The sequence below is a fragment of the Moschus berezovskii genome, chromosome 6 (genome assembly GCF_049115385.1).
Source record: "Moschus berezovskii isolate FMDL1 chromosome 6, NW_MosBer_1.0, whole genome shotgun sequence".
Taxonomy (NCBI): domain Eukaryota; kingdom Metazoa; phylum Chordata; class Mammalia; order Artiodactyla; family Moschidae; genus Moschus; species Moschus berezovskii.
In genome coordinates, this window is record NC_142465.1 from 71,798,310 (window position 1) to 71,810,506 (window position 12,197).

Here is a 12,197-nt window from a genome sequence, read left to right on the forward strand (position 1 = left end):
TTTCCATTTCATAGCTCATACCCCCAGGCCACCCAGCATTTCTTGGATAAACACAGTTTCAAAATCTTAAGACACAATGCATTCGTTTCAAAGAAAATGGTTTAATTTCACAAGATACTAGCCTAGACTCAGAAGTATTAACTACCTAACAGTCTATGAAGTCTTAATCCACAGGCTTCTGTTTTTAGTAGCTTATGAAGTAAATTTAGTGACAGTTACTTCTTACAGAAGAAAAACATGCTAAATATCAAGGATAGTATAAGCCTTCTAACCCAATTTGATTATATCTAATAAATGATCAGTTAAAAAAAAGCAAGAAATCCAAATCTTCTTCCTATGTATTGGTATTTAAAAAAAAAAAAGCATACATCTGCATATGTCTGCATACTGTTAACCAAACTTTTGATGAAGGGCCAAGGCCTTTTCTTTGAGCATGGGTCTAAGAGCTGATGGAGTTTCAAGTTTCCTTTCTTGCATAGGCTGCATTCATAATACACATCTACAATTACCTACTTGCAGATTCTGGTTTCCATTTCCTAAAGTAGAGAGGGACACTTCCAGAATGAGCTAAATGCAAATTCATTCTAGATTCAGTAATTTCCTCTTAGTTTCTTATGACTATCAATAATTGTAAGCCTAATTTAAAACTGCTTCTGAAGCATTCAACTTAGTACTTTCAAACAAACAACTCTTTTGGCCCTCATGTGATATTAATTGTTACATGATTTAATACATATACAACTGGCAGACACAGGTTAGAGAAAAGAAAACAGATTCTTGGCAAACATAGTACTCACTGGTGAGAGAACTAGATGGATAAAATAGACACTCAGCATATAGCAATATGCTGTGGGTGTCATAATGTTCTGCTAAGGAGATGGAGGAAGTTGGTGAATCTGAAGGAAGTAGAAAGTCAATTAAGTTGGGGGTTGTAAGAGAATATTTACTGTCATCTGGGAGTATTTAATCTTTAAATACTTCAGTTTTGGAATAACTGAAACTCAGATGGCATGTGCCAGCAGCAGTGACATGGAATTTTTACAGAAGACATAGAGTTGAAAGATAATATTTAAAATTTTCTAATCTCAAGCCTTTATGTAACAGAGAAGTACATTTTAGCTCAAAGAATACAGGTGACTTTTCCAAATTCACTAGGCTGATTAATAGTGAAAACAGAAGTCCTCACTTCTAAGTCAACACACAGTTCAGTTCAGTTCAGTTGTTCAGTTGTGTCTGACTCTTTGCAACACCATGACTGCAGGAGGCCAGGCCTCCCTGTCCATCACCAACTCCCAGAGTTCACTCAAACTCACTTCCATTGAGTCAGTGATGCCATCCAACCATCTCATCCTCTGTCGTCCCCTTCTCCTCCTGTCCTCAATCTTTTCCAGCATCAAGGTCTTTTGAAATGAGTCAGCTCTTCCCATCAGGTGACCAGGGTATTGGAGTTTCAGCTTCAACATCAGTCCTTTCAATGAACACCCAGGACTGATCTCCTTTAGGATGGACTGGTTGGATCTCTTTGCAGTCCAAGGGACTCTCAAGAGTCTTTTCCAACACCACATTTCAAAAGCATCAGTTCTTCAGTGCTCAGTTTTCCCCATAGCCCAACTCTCACATCTATACATGACTACTGGAAAAAACATAGCCTTGACTAGATGGATCTTTCTTGACAAAGCAATGTCTCTACTTATTAATATGCTATCTAAGTTGGTCATAACTTTCCTTCCAAGGAGTAAGCATCTTTTACTTTCATGACTACAATCACCATCTGCAGTGTTTTGGAGTCCAAAAAATAAAGTCTGACACTGTTTCCCCATCTATTTCCCATGAAGTGATGGGACCAGATGCCATGATCTTAGTTTTCTGAATGTTGAGCTTTAAGCCAACTTTTTCACTCTCCTCTTTCACTTTCATCAAGAGGCTCTTTAGTTCCTCTTCACTTTCTGCCATAAGGGTGGTGTCATCGGCTTATCTGAGGTTATTGATATTTCTCCCAGCAATCTTGATTCCAGCTTGTGCTTCTTCCAGCCCAGCGTTTCTCATGATGTACTCTGCATATAAGTTAAATAAGCACGGTGACAATATACAGCCTTGATGTACTCCTTTTCCTATTTAGAACCAGTCTGTTGTGCCATGTCCAGTTCTAACTGTTGCTTCCTGACCTGCATACAGGTTTCTCAAGAGGCAGGTCAGGTGGTCTGGTATTCCCGTCTCTTTCAGAATTTTCCAGTTTATTGTGATCCATACAGTCAAAGGCTTTGGCATCGTCAATAAAGCAGAAATAGATGTTTTTCTGGAACTCTCTTGTTCTTTCGATGATCCAGCGGATGTTGGCCATTTGATCTCTGGTTCCTCTGCCTTTTCTAAAACCAGCTTGAACATCTGGAAGTTCACGGTTCACGTATTGCTGAAGCCTGACTTGGAGAATTTTGAGCATGACTTTACTAGCAGATGAGTGCTAGTAAAGATGAGTGCAATGGTGTGGTAGTTTGAGCATTCTTTGGCACTGCCTTTCTTTGGGATTGGAATGAAAACTAACCTTTTCCAGTCCTGGGGCCATGGCTGAGTTTTCCAAATTTGCTGACATATTGAGTGCAGCACTTTCACATCATCATCTTTTAGGATTTGAAATAGTTCAATCGGAATTTCATCAGCTCCACTAGCTTTGTTCGTAGTGATGCTTCCTAAGGCCCACTTGACTTCACATTCCAGGATGTTTGGCTCCAGGTGAGTGATCACACCATCGTGGTTATCTGGGTCATGAATAGTTCTTCTGTGTATTCTTGCCACCTCTTCTTAATATCTTCTGCTTCTTTTAGGTCCATACCATTTCTGTCCTTTATTGAGCCCATCTTTGCATGAAATGTTCCCTTGGTATCTCTAATTTTTTGAAGAGATGTCTAGTCTTTCCCATTCTATTGTTTTCCTCTATTTCTTTGCATTGATCACTGAGGAAGGCTTTCTTATCTCTCCGTGCTATTCTTTGGACTCGGCATTGAGATGCTTATATCTTTCCCTTTCTCCTTTGCTTTTTGCTTCTCTTCTTTTCACAGCTATTTGTGAGGCATCCTCAGACATCCATTTTGCCTTTTTGCATTTCTTTTTCTTGGGGATGGTCTTGATCCCTGTCTCCTGTACAATGTCATGAACCTCTGTCCATAATTCATCAGGCACTCTATCAGATCTAATCCCTTAAATCTATTTCTCACTTCCACTGTATAATCATAAGGGATTTGATTTAGGTCATAACTGAATGGTCTAGTGGTTTTTCCCCACTTTCTTCAATTTAAGCCTGAATTTGGCAATAAGGAGTTCATTATCTGAGCCACAGTCAGCTCCTCGTCTTGTTTTTGCTAACTGTATAGAGCTTCTCCATCTTTGGCTGCAAAGAATATAATCAGCCTGATTTCAGTGTTGGCCATCGGGAGATGTCCATGTGAAGAGTATTCTCTTGTGTTGTTGGAAGAGGGTGTTTGCTATGACCAGTGCCTTCTCTTGGCAAAACTCTATTAGCCTTTGCCCTGCTTCATTCCATGCTCCAAGGCCAAATTTGCCTGTTACTCCAGGTGTTTCTTGACTTCCTACTTTTGCATTCCAGTCCCCTATAATGAAAAGGACATCTTTTTGGGGTGTTAGTTCTAGAAGGTCTTGTAGGTCTTCATAGAACCGTTCAACTTCAACATACACGGTACTGGTTATTATCTATTTACCTCTGTCCCACCTACAATTATTTTCTTCTCTCTTCTGGCAAGATCTGTGCCACAGGTGGCTTATCTCCACTGAGTCTATCACCAGCCTTCCTCTTCTTTTCCTCCCAGTTGGGTTTGGAGTGCAGGAGGTGCTGAGAGACTGGGGGGATAAAAGAGAAAGGTGTCTAATTCTCCTGCCGTGTTTCACCACAGTTCCAGCACATCCTTCTGCGTTATAATTTCTGTCAGCAGACAGCTCCAACTTCCACCAGGCACTGGTAACAACACCTAGAAATAGTCACTGCCTTCCAGCCTCCTTATCTTCACTCCCTCATGCCTCAAATTATAGATCCTAAATCCTTCCCACTTCTTGGCATATTGCCCCTTTATTAAATTCTTTTCTGTGAGATGCCCACTTCTTACAATATGCTGATGTTTTATTTGTTTATTTATTGACTGAGTTCCCAGTTCACTCCCAAACCAGGGAGTGAACCCAAGCCCCCTGCAATGGGAGGTCAGTGTCTTAACCACTGGACCACAAGGGAAGTCCCTGTGAGACTCTTTTAAATGTGCCAAATATTTCTTTCTGGATCCTAGTTATAGGACCAGTTATCACTATATGATTCTCCAATCATATTTTCCCCTGCCCTGAAAACATAAAATCTTCACTTTTTAAAATTTACACCAGCACTTTAAGGGCAACTAACGGAATATCTTGATTTTATCTTGTGTTTTCAGACATTTCTTTAGGAAGTGTTGTAGCCTGGATTTCTTTGGGTTTATCTACTTGGGATTCTCTCAGCTTCTTAAACATGCGGTTTACGTCTTTCACCAAATTTGGGGAATTTCCAGTCATTATCTCTTAAATAGTTCTCTATGTCACTCTGTCTCATCTCCTGCAGGGACTTCAAACCCCCTTGCTTATCATCATGTGTGTCTCCCAGGGTTTTTTGTTTTTTTTTTTTCAGTCCATTTTCTCTCCCTTGTTCAGACTGGGGACATTCTGTTGATCTGTCTGAATACTTGGATTTTAAAAAAGAGAGAGATGTGAGAAAATCTTATTAGAAATATATGTCTGAGGCATTTCCCTGAAAATTCATAACATACTTTTCTTCCAGAGCTCTATATACAACTAGATTCTTATTTTCCTGTCATGATTTAACTTTTACTTTTGCAGGAAGTAGCTCCAATTTTATTTCCTTTACTGATCTTTTCACAATCTGTACTGATGTTGTTTATAGGTTTTTAGTGGTTTCTTTTCTGCTTCCTTCCCTGGGGAGCCAGCTTTCAAGGGCAGGGACCATACCTTGTTCACTAATGGTTTGCACAGAGTTGGCTCTCTGCAGATATCATTATGAACAAAAAGTGAATAAATAGATCTACTACCCCTTATATATCCAAGGAGAAACAACTGGCAGGTCCACATATTTTAGTGATGGGACTGAAGTTGGACCAAGAAAGAGATAACAGCTATGTTCACAACCTGGGAATTTTAAGCTCCTGGGGTGTGTAACCTCCAAAAAGGGGAGCCCACTTGTGGCCCCTTCTTACCCAGATATGCCTAGAAGTCTTAGTAAAATCAAATTTAACTGGTATCCAAAAATTGTTCTGACTAAAAGATTAATACAAATCTTTAATTCCAGTCTGTTGAGGAAAAACAGAAGGTTTAGATTCATTGCTGTTGTGTCTGACTCTTTGCAACCCCATGGACTGTAGCACACCAGGCTTCCCTTCTTTATCTCTTAGAGTTTGCTCAAACTCCTGTCCACTGAGTCAGTGATGCTAACTAACCATCTCACACAACAAATTCCTTAAAAGCCTTTTCCCCTAACTTCCTGCCCCATTTCTCCCCTTTCCCCCCCACTTCTCCCTACTCCCTCCCCTTCCTGCTCTCTGCTGTATTGCGATACAGTCCCCAGTTTCTCCCCATAGCAAGCCCCCAAAGCCCTCCTCCACACCAGCTGGCACCATAGGCTCCCTTGCCCTTTCTTCTCTGCCCTTGACATTGTCATTTTTCTTCTTCTCTTGCTCAGCATACATTTTGGATTCTTTATTTATTTTTTTTTTCTGGTTCTTTGCTCTCCAATCACCCTGCTCTGATATATAAGGCCAAGAAGTTCCCTGGAGAGGGCAGGATCTTCCTTGCTGGTCAGTTTAAAGAGGAGACCAAATGAACAGAGGCTCAAGAAAGGATGCGCACCCTGGAAGGAAAGGGAGGAAGGAGAATGCCGTACAAAAGAGAGGTGACAAAAAGCAAACAAGTCCCTTCCCCACATCACAGTGACATTCAGACAGACAAGAACAAGATACCATCGTGACAGTACCTGTCGGTTCATTTCACAACTTTGCTTTCTCTCCCCTCCCTGGCCACTCCCCTGTCCTCCATGTGTTTCTCCCTCTCTGTTGTTTTGTCCTACAAGGTTTCAATCAGGGTTTTCCAGCCTACGCTGTGGGCTCAGAACAGAAACTGCCATTTTATTTTCTCACTCTGAAGAAGGCACAATTCAGTAAGAAACTTAAAACATAGCCTAGAAGTATTTATCTCACTGTCGAAGTACTGGTTTAAAAAAGCTTAAATGAGGGCTGCCCTTGGCAGCCCCGTGGTTAAGAATGTGCCTTCGCTGGGGACACGGGTTCACATCCCGCCTGCCACGGAGCAGCTAAGCCTGTGCACCACAGCTACTGAGCCGGTCCTCTGGAGCCGGGGAGCATGACTACTGAGCCCGTGTGCAACCACTACCAAAGCCTGCTCACCCGAGAGTCTGTGCTCTGCAACAAGAGAAGTCACCACAATGAGAAACCTGGGCACCGCAACTAGAGGCAAGTCCCCATTCGCTGCAACCAGAGAAAGACTGCAAGTAGCAATGAAGATCCACTGCAGCCAAAAAATGCTTAAACAAACTAGCTTCAAGCTATGAAAAAGCATCAGCAGAGGTTAGGATCCTAGGCTCTGGAGAGTGACTGAGCTATTTCAGCCCCACCACTGAGCAGTGGCCTAAGCCCCTATCCAGATGCTGAGCATCCCTGATGCCAGCTTCTCTGTCAGGAAATGCAAAGGATAACATGCTGCTCCAGAGGGGTTCTCTGAGGGTGAAACGAATACTTCAAGTGAAGTGTTAAATCAATACCTGGCAGATAGTCAAGTTCAACGAACTTTAGCTGTTGTCATGGCTGTTGTTGAATCACACATAGGTTGACTGATCTTATCCCAGAAAACAGCGAAGTGTGGGTTTATGAAAGACAAACAGGCCAAAAAGGGTTGGGACCAACATTTGCGTATCTATCTAACCAAGGGCCTTATCGGATACCTCTCAACATGTCCTAACTGGCTTTCATTCAGTCTTTGCTCTAGTTTACATGTGAAGGACAGCAATGTGCAACTTTTCACTCACAGGAAATCATGCAGAATGTAGGGCCCACAAGACACCGTGAGCTTCCCCTGGGGCACAGAGGTACAAACAAGTGCTTTGCACACTGACAGATTACAGGAGCCCACCTTCCAGAGGGGCTGGACCAATGGACCCAATGGCAGGGGCACTCATAGAAGATTCCAGTCCTTTTGTTCTCTCAGACTTCCACAGAATTTAAATGGTGGGAAGTGGGGACGGGAGGGAGGGGCCGGAGAGGGAGGGTGGCCAGTACAAAGCCTAGAAGGCATCGTGAGTAAAGGCGACTTGCTATATTAATCCATGTGATTAATCCAGCATGCTAAGGAAGAGTCTTTACAGAATCGAAACTTGTGTGGTTTTGATCCAGGGAGATTAGAAAACATTGTTGCTTTTACTTGCCAGTGCCTCCTTGGCTTTGTGCTAGAGCTGTATTCTTCGGAGTCCAGTAGGAACAAAGGAGGAAGCATTTTTGTGAGCACGGGGAGCACGGGCACGTTGACAAACGTCCTTCTTCCCCTCCCCTTCTGGGAGACCCTTCCTGAATTTCCCAAGAACTAAGCCCAGGGTTTGTGTTTGCATCATTTCCCTCCAAAAGCCAAATGACTGACAATCCCACCCCTCCTCCACCCAGTGCAGATTTCTATCAACCCATGAAAAGTGGTTTTCACCCAGGCCTGGGTGGATGGCAGATCCCACCCCAAGCTCTTTGCAAGACAGTGGCGAGAATGGCGCAGAAGCTTTCACGGTTCCAGTGGGAATCATGGCTTCTTCAGGAGGGGAAGTAGCCTGAAAGCGTCCTGTCAGAATGCGAGAGTTTTCTCACACATTTTAGTGTGAGAAGAACGGGAGCCTTTGGAAATGGCAGAGAAAGAGCAAGAAAGCATCCAGTAAATGCAAACTTATCTGGGCGAGGCCTAGTCAGGCTTCACCCACCTGTGGTGGGCTATGAGGTAATTCTGAAGACTGACGTGAGCTACAACTGAGCAAACAATGATGTTTTGAAACCATTTCATCTCTCTTATACTTGGGAAACGTGAAAATGGCTCAGTTGTGTCTGACTTTTTGCAACCCCATGGCTACACAGTCCATGGAATTCTCCAGGCCAGAATACTGGAGTGGGTAGCCTTTCCCTTCTCCAAGGGATCTTCCCAACACAGAGATCGAACCCAGGCCTCCTGCATTGCAGGCAGATTCTTTACCAACTGAGCTATCAGGGAAGCTCACTTATACTTGGGAGGAGCAAACATAAGTCTTCTCCGGGAAGCCTCTAGGGTCTATGCTACAGGGGTCTCCAACCTTGGGGAGACTTTTCCAGCCAGTGGATTGTGCTGAAGCAACCCTCAGTGCCAGCAGAATGGTAGTGAAAGGTGGCAGTCACAGAAAGCTTCCCAGGGCATGTTTAGGAACTGAGAAGCACTTCACTCTCAGTTCTAGAAAAAGAGAGAACCATGGTTTACCAGCGAAGTGGAATGAGTGAGGAGAACAAGACCCCAGCTCTCCCTTTCCCCTTTCTGACCCTTCTTATATTTCTCCAGGCCATGATCCCTAACCTACTGCCAAGACTGAGGCCAGCAGAAGGAGAGCTCCCAGCTGAATGTCAAGGTCACCCAGCTACTATTAGTCAGTGTGTGAAAGTGAATGAGTTAGTCACTCAGTCGTGTCCTACTCTTTGCAACCCCATGGACTGTAGCCCACCAGGCTCCTCTGTCCATGGGATTCTTCAGGCAAGAATATTGGAGTGGGCTGCCATTTCTTTATCCAGGGGATCTTCCTGACCCAAGGATTGAACCAGGTCTCCTGCATTGCGGGGCAGATTTTTTACCATCTGAGCAACAAGGGTTCATAAGAAAGCTGAAAGTTTATGAGGCCTCACTGTTAGAAATAATTTACACTCCCCTGACTTTTCTCACTGTTGTTCCCCTGTCCCCAGCATGGTGCATTCGCATGAGATGGCCAAAGTATTGGAGTTGCAGCTTTAGCATCAGTCCTTCCAATGAACACCCAGGATTGATCTCCTTTAGAATGGACTGGTTGGATCTCCTTGCAGTCCAAGGGACTCTCAAGAGTCTTCTCCAGCTCCACAGTTCAAAAGCATCAATTCTTCGGCAATCAGCCTTCTTCACAGTCCAACACTCACATCCATACATGACCACGGGAAAAACCACAGCTTTGACTAGACGGACCTTTGTTGGCAAAGTAATGTCTCTGCTTTTTAATCTGCTATCTAGGTTGGTCATAACTTTCCTTCCAAGGAGTAAGCGTCTTTTAATTTCCTGGCTGCAATCAGCATCTGTAGCTCTCTTGCCCTTTGATAAATTCTGAATCTCTCTACTAAATCATAAGATCTTCAAGGATAATCACATTGACAGATTTATCCATGTGTCCCCCTTCCCCCACCAACACCTAGCAGAACATCCAGAATATGGTAGGTTTTTATTAAGTGGTGGTTGACTCTGTGGTCTGTGGCACAATCTGCTTACATCAAATCTTGTTATAGGGATCTCTGGACAGCATGACTTGTGTTTGCACACGTGTGTGTGTATGTTTGTGAGCATATAAAGACACATACTCTTGTCTACATTTCCATCTGTATTGGTGTACATGTGGGGTTTCCCTGGTGGCTCAGATGGTAAAGAATCTACCTGCAATGCAGGAGACCTGGGTTCAATCCCTGGTTCAGGAAGATCTCCTGGAGAAGGGAATGGCTACCCACTACAGTATTCCTGCCTGGAGAATTCCATGGACAGAGGAATCTGGTGGGCTATAGTCCATCAGATCATGTACGTATCTTGCTCAGAAAGGAGCAGCACCAAGGAAAGTGAGAAGCGGGAAGCTATAAGTTTTGGCTAGTTACCAACCCCACTATCTGCAATTTCTTTAAAATATATACTTCTATAACGTTCTGCTGACTGACCCTCTGGCTTCTCATCGGTTGACTGAAAATATTCAAAAACAGATAATAGATCATCCTGTCTCCTTCTCCTCTTGCTTTATAGCTCAGGAGACTGATCCAGAGAGGTTAAGCAGCTTGTCCAAGGTCACACAGCAGATGATGGAGCAAGGGCCTCACATCCTTTCACCTCTTTGAGTCTCAGCTACCTAGTTTGAGCTCTATGACTCTTGAAAACCTACTTTTGCTAAAGTTACCGAATGGTCCTAGTTGTCATATTAAATGAGCATCCCTAGTATGTTTCTTTTTTGTCTTTCTTTACTATTTTATGCCAACTAGACTCTCCCTCCTGTTGAAACCCATAACCTCCTTTAAATGTTGCTAACAGTCATGCTAATGGTCATCGGCCATTTGATGGGGGACAAGCACATTCCAAGAACTTTATTTTGTGACCCTTATCCCCCACAATGAACTCTAGGAGTCAGATATATAATTGTGCTCATCTTTTTAAATTTATTTGGCTGTGCTGGGTCTTAGTTGCAGAACATGGGATCTACTTCCCTGGCCAGGGATTGAACCTGGGCCCCTTGCATTAAGAGAGCAGAGTCTTAACCACTGGACCACCAGGAAAGTCCCATGATTGCCCCTATTTTAACTTAGGAATACTAAGGAGAAGTGAAGAAGAGGAACTTAGCCAAGGTCACACAATTCATCCATGGTTAACTTGAAATTCAAACTCAAATGTCAGCCGGTGGATTGGGCACTTTCCACCACAATTGGGAAGTACCAAGGACCATAAGTTTTAGCTAGTTACCAACCCTACTATCTGCAATTTTTTAAAATATATTTTAAAATTTTTAAAAATATATTTTAAAATAAAATATATTTCTATAAGATTCTGCTCACTGACCCTCTGGGTTCTCATTGGTTGATTGAAAATATTCAAAAACAGAGAATAGATCATCTGGTCTCCTCCTCCTCTTGCTCCTCCACAATTGTCAGCTCCTGCCTCTTCCTCACCTTTCGTGGTCACATCCCTTCTCAGTTTTCCCCTCCTTTCGTGTCCCTGAAATATTATCCCTCTGAGTTCCAGTCTCAGCTCTCATTTCTTTTCCCCGCTTTTGATCATCTCGTCTACTCTCAAGACTTTCTTACAACCCCTGTGTGACTCCATAACCTTTTCCTCAAGCTCAGACCTCTATTCTAGGTCACAAATAAATAAAAGCTCTATATACAGGTCTACTTCAATATCTGTATCTGCTAAGGTCCATTGCACAGAATGGTCTCCTTTCCTAACTTCTGCTCAGTTCAGTTCAGTTCAGTCATGTCAGACTCTTTGCGACCCCATGGACTACAGAATGCCAGGCCTCTCTGTCCATCACCAACTCCCAGAGTTTACTTCTGCTCAGCTGATAAGAAATTTGGTTTAGCTTTATGATATTCCAGTGTCTTTTCTCCTCATGCCTCTTGGGTTTGGCTTATTTAAGGCAAAAATAGCAAACTAATCCCTCCCTGTTATTTTAACTAAAGGTATATTTGTTGCTTTTAACCAAAGGGTTAAGACACGGTGCAAGAGGAACACTCCACCTGTCAGCTGAGGCAAGGTCCCACTTGCTCAGGAGGCCAGTCGAGACTCCAAAAACTCCTTCTTCATCACTACCATCTTCCTGGGCCTGGCATCTGATCTCATGATCATGGTCAGAAATGGAAAATCAAAGGCTGATTTTGGCTACCGTCCATGGGGTCACATAGAGTTGCACACAACTGAAGCAACTTAGCACACATGTGAAATAGACAACTAATGAGAGCCTACTGTAGAACACAGGGAACTCTACTCAGTGCTCTGTGGTGACCTAAATAGGAAGTAAATCCAAAACACAGAGGGTATATGGATACATGTAACTGATTCACTTTACTGTACAGTAGAAACTAACGCAACATTGTAAAGCAACTCTACTCCAATAAAAGTTAATTTAAAAAATTCCCAGATTGATTCGGATATACAATAAAGACATAAAACACACTTTTATCTAAAGAATAAAATATATTTCCCATGGTATAGGAGGCTGATCATGACCCATCATCTATGTATCCCTTTCCCAACACCTGATCTCACAGGGCTCTCTCTGTGATCTGTTTGACAAATTAAGGAACCTGAGGCATCAAAAATCTAAAGAGGCAATTCCCCATCTTCTCTATCCTAGCCACCCTAGAGCCTAGCACAGT

General features: G+C 43.0%; 1 non-coding gene across 1 annotated transcript; it reads right to left on the reverse strand.

Annotated features, from left to right (window-relative positions):
* Positions 1 to 10,528: 10,528 nt before the first annotated feature.
* TRNAK-CUU (transfer RNA lysine (anticodon CUU)) lies at positions 10,529 to 10,601 on the reverse strand. The gene has a single exon. It is a non-coding gene; the product is annotated as a tRNA-Lys (tRNA).
* Positions 10,602 to 12,197: the final 1,596 nt, after the last annotated feature.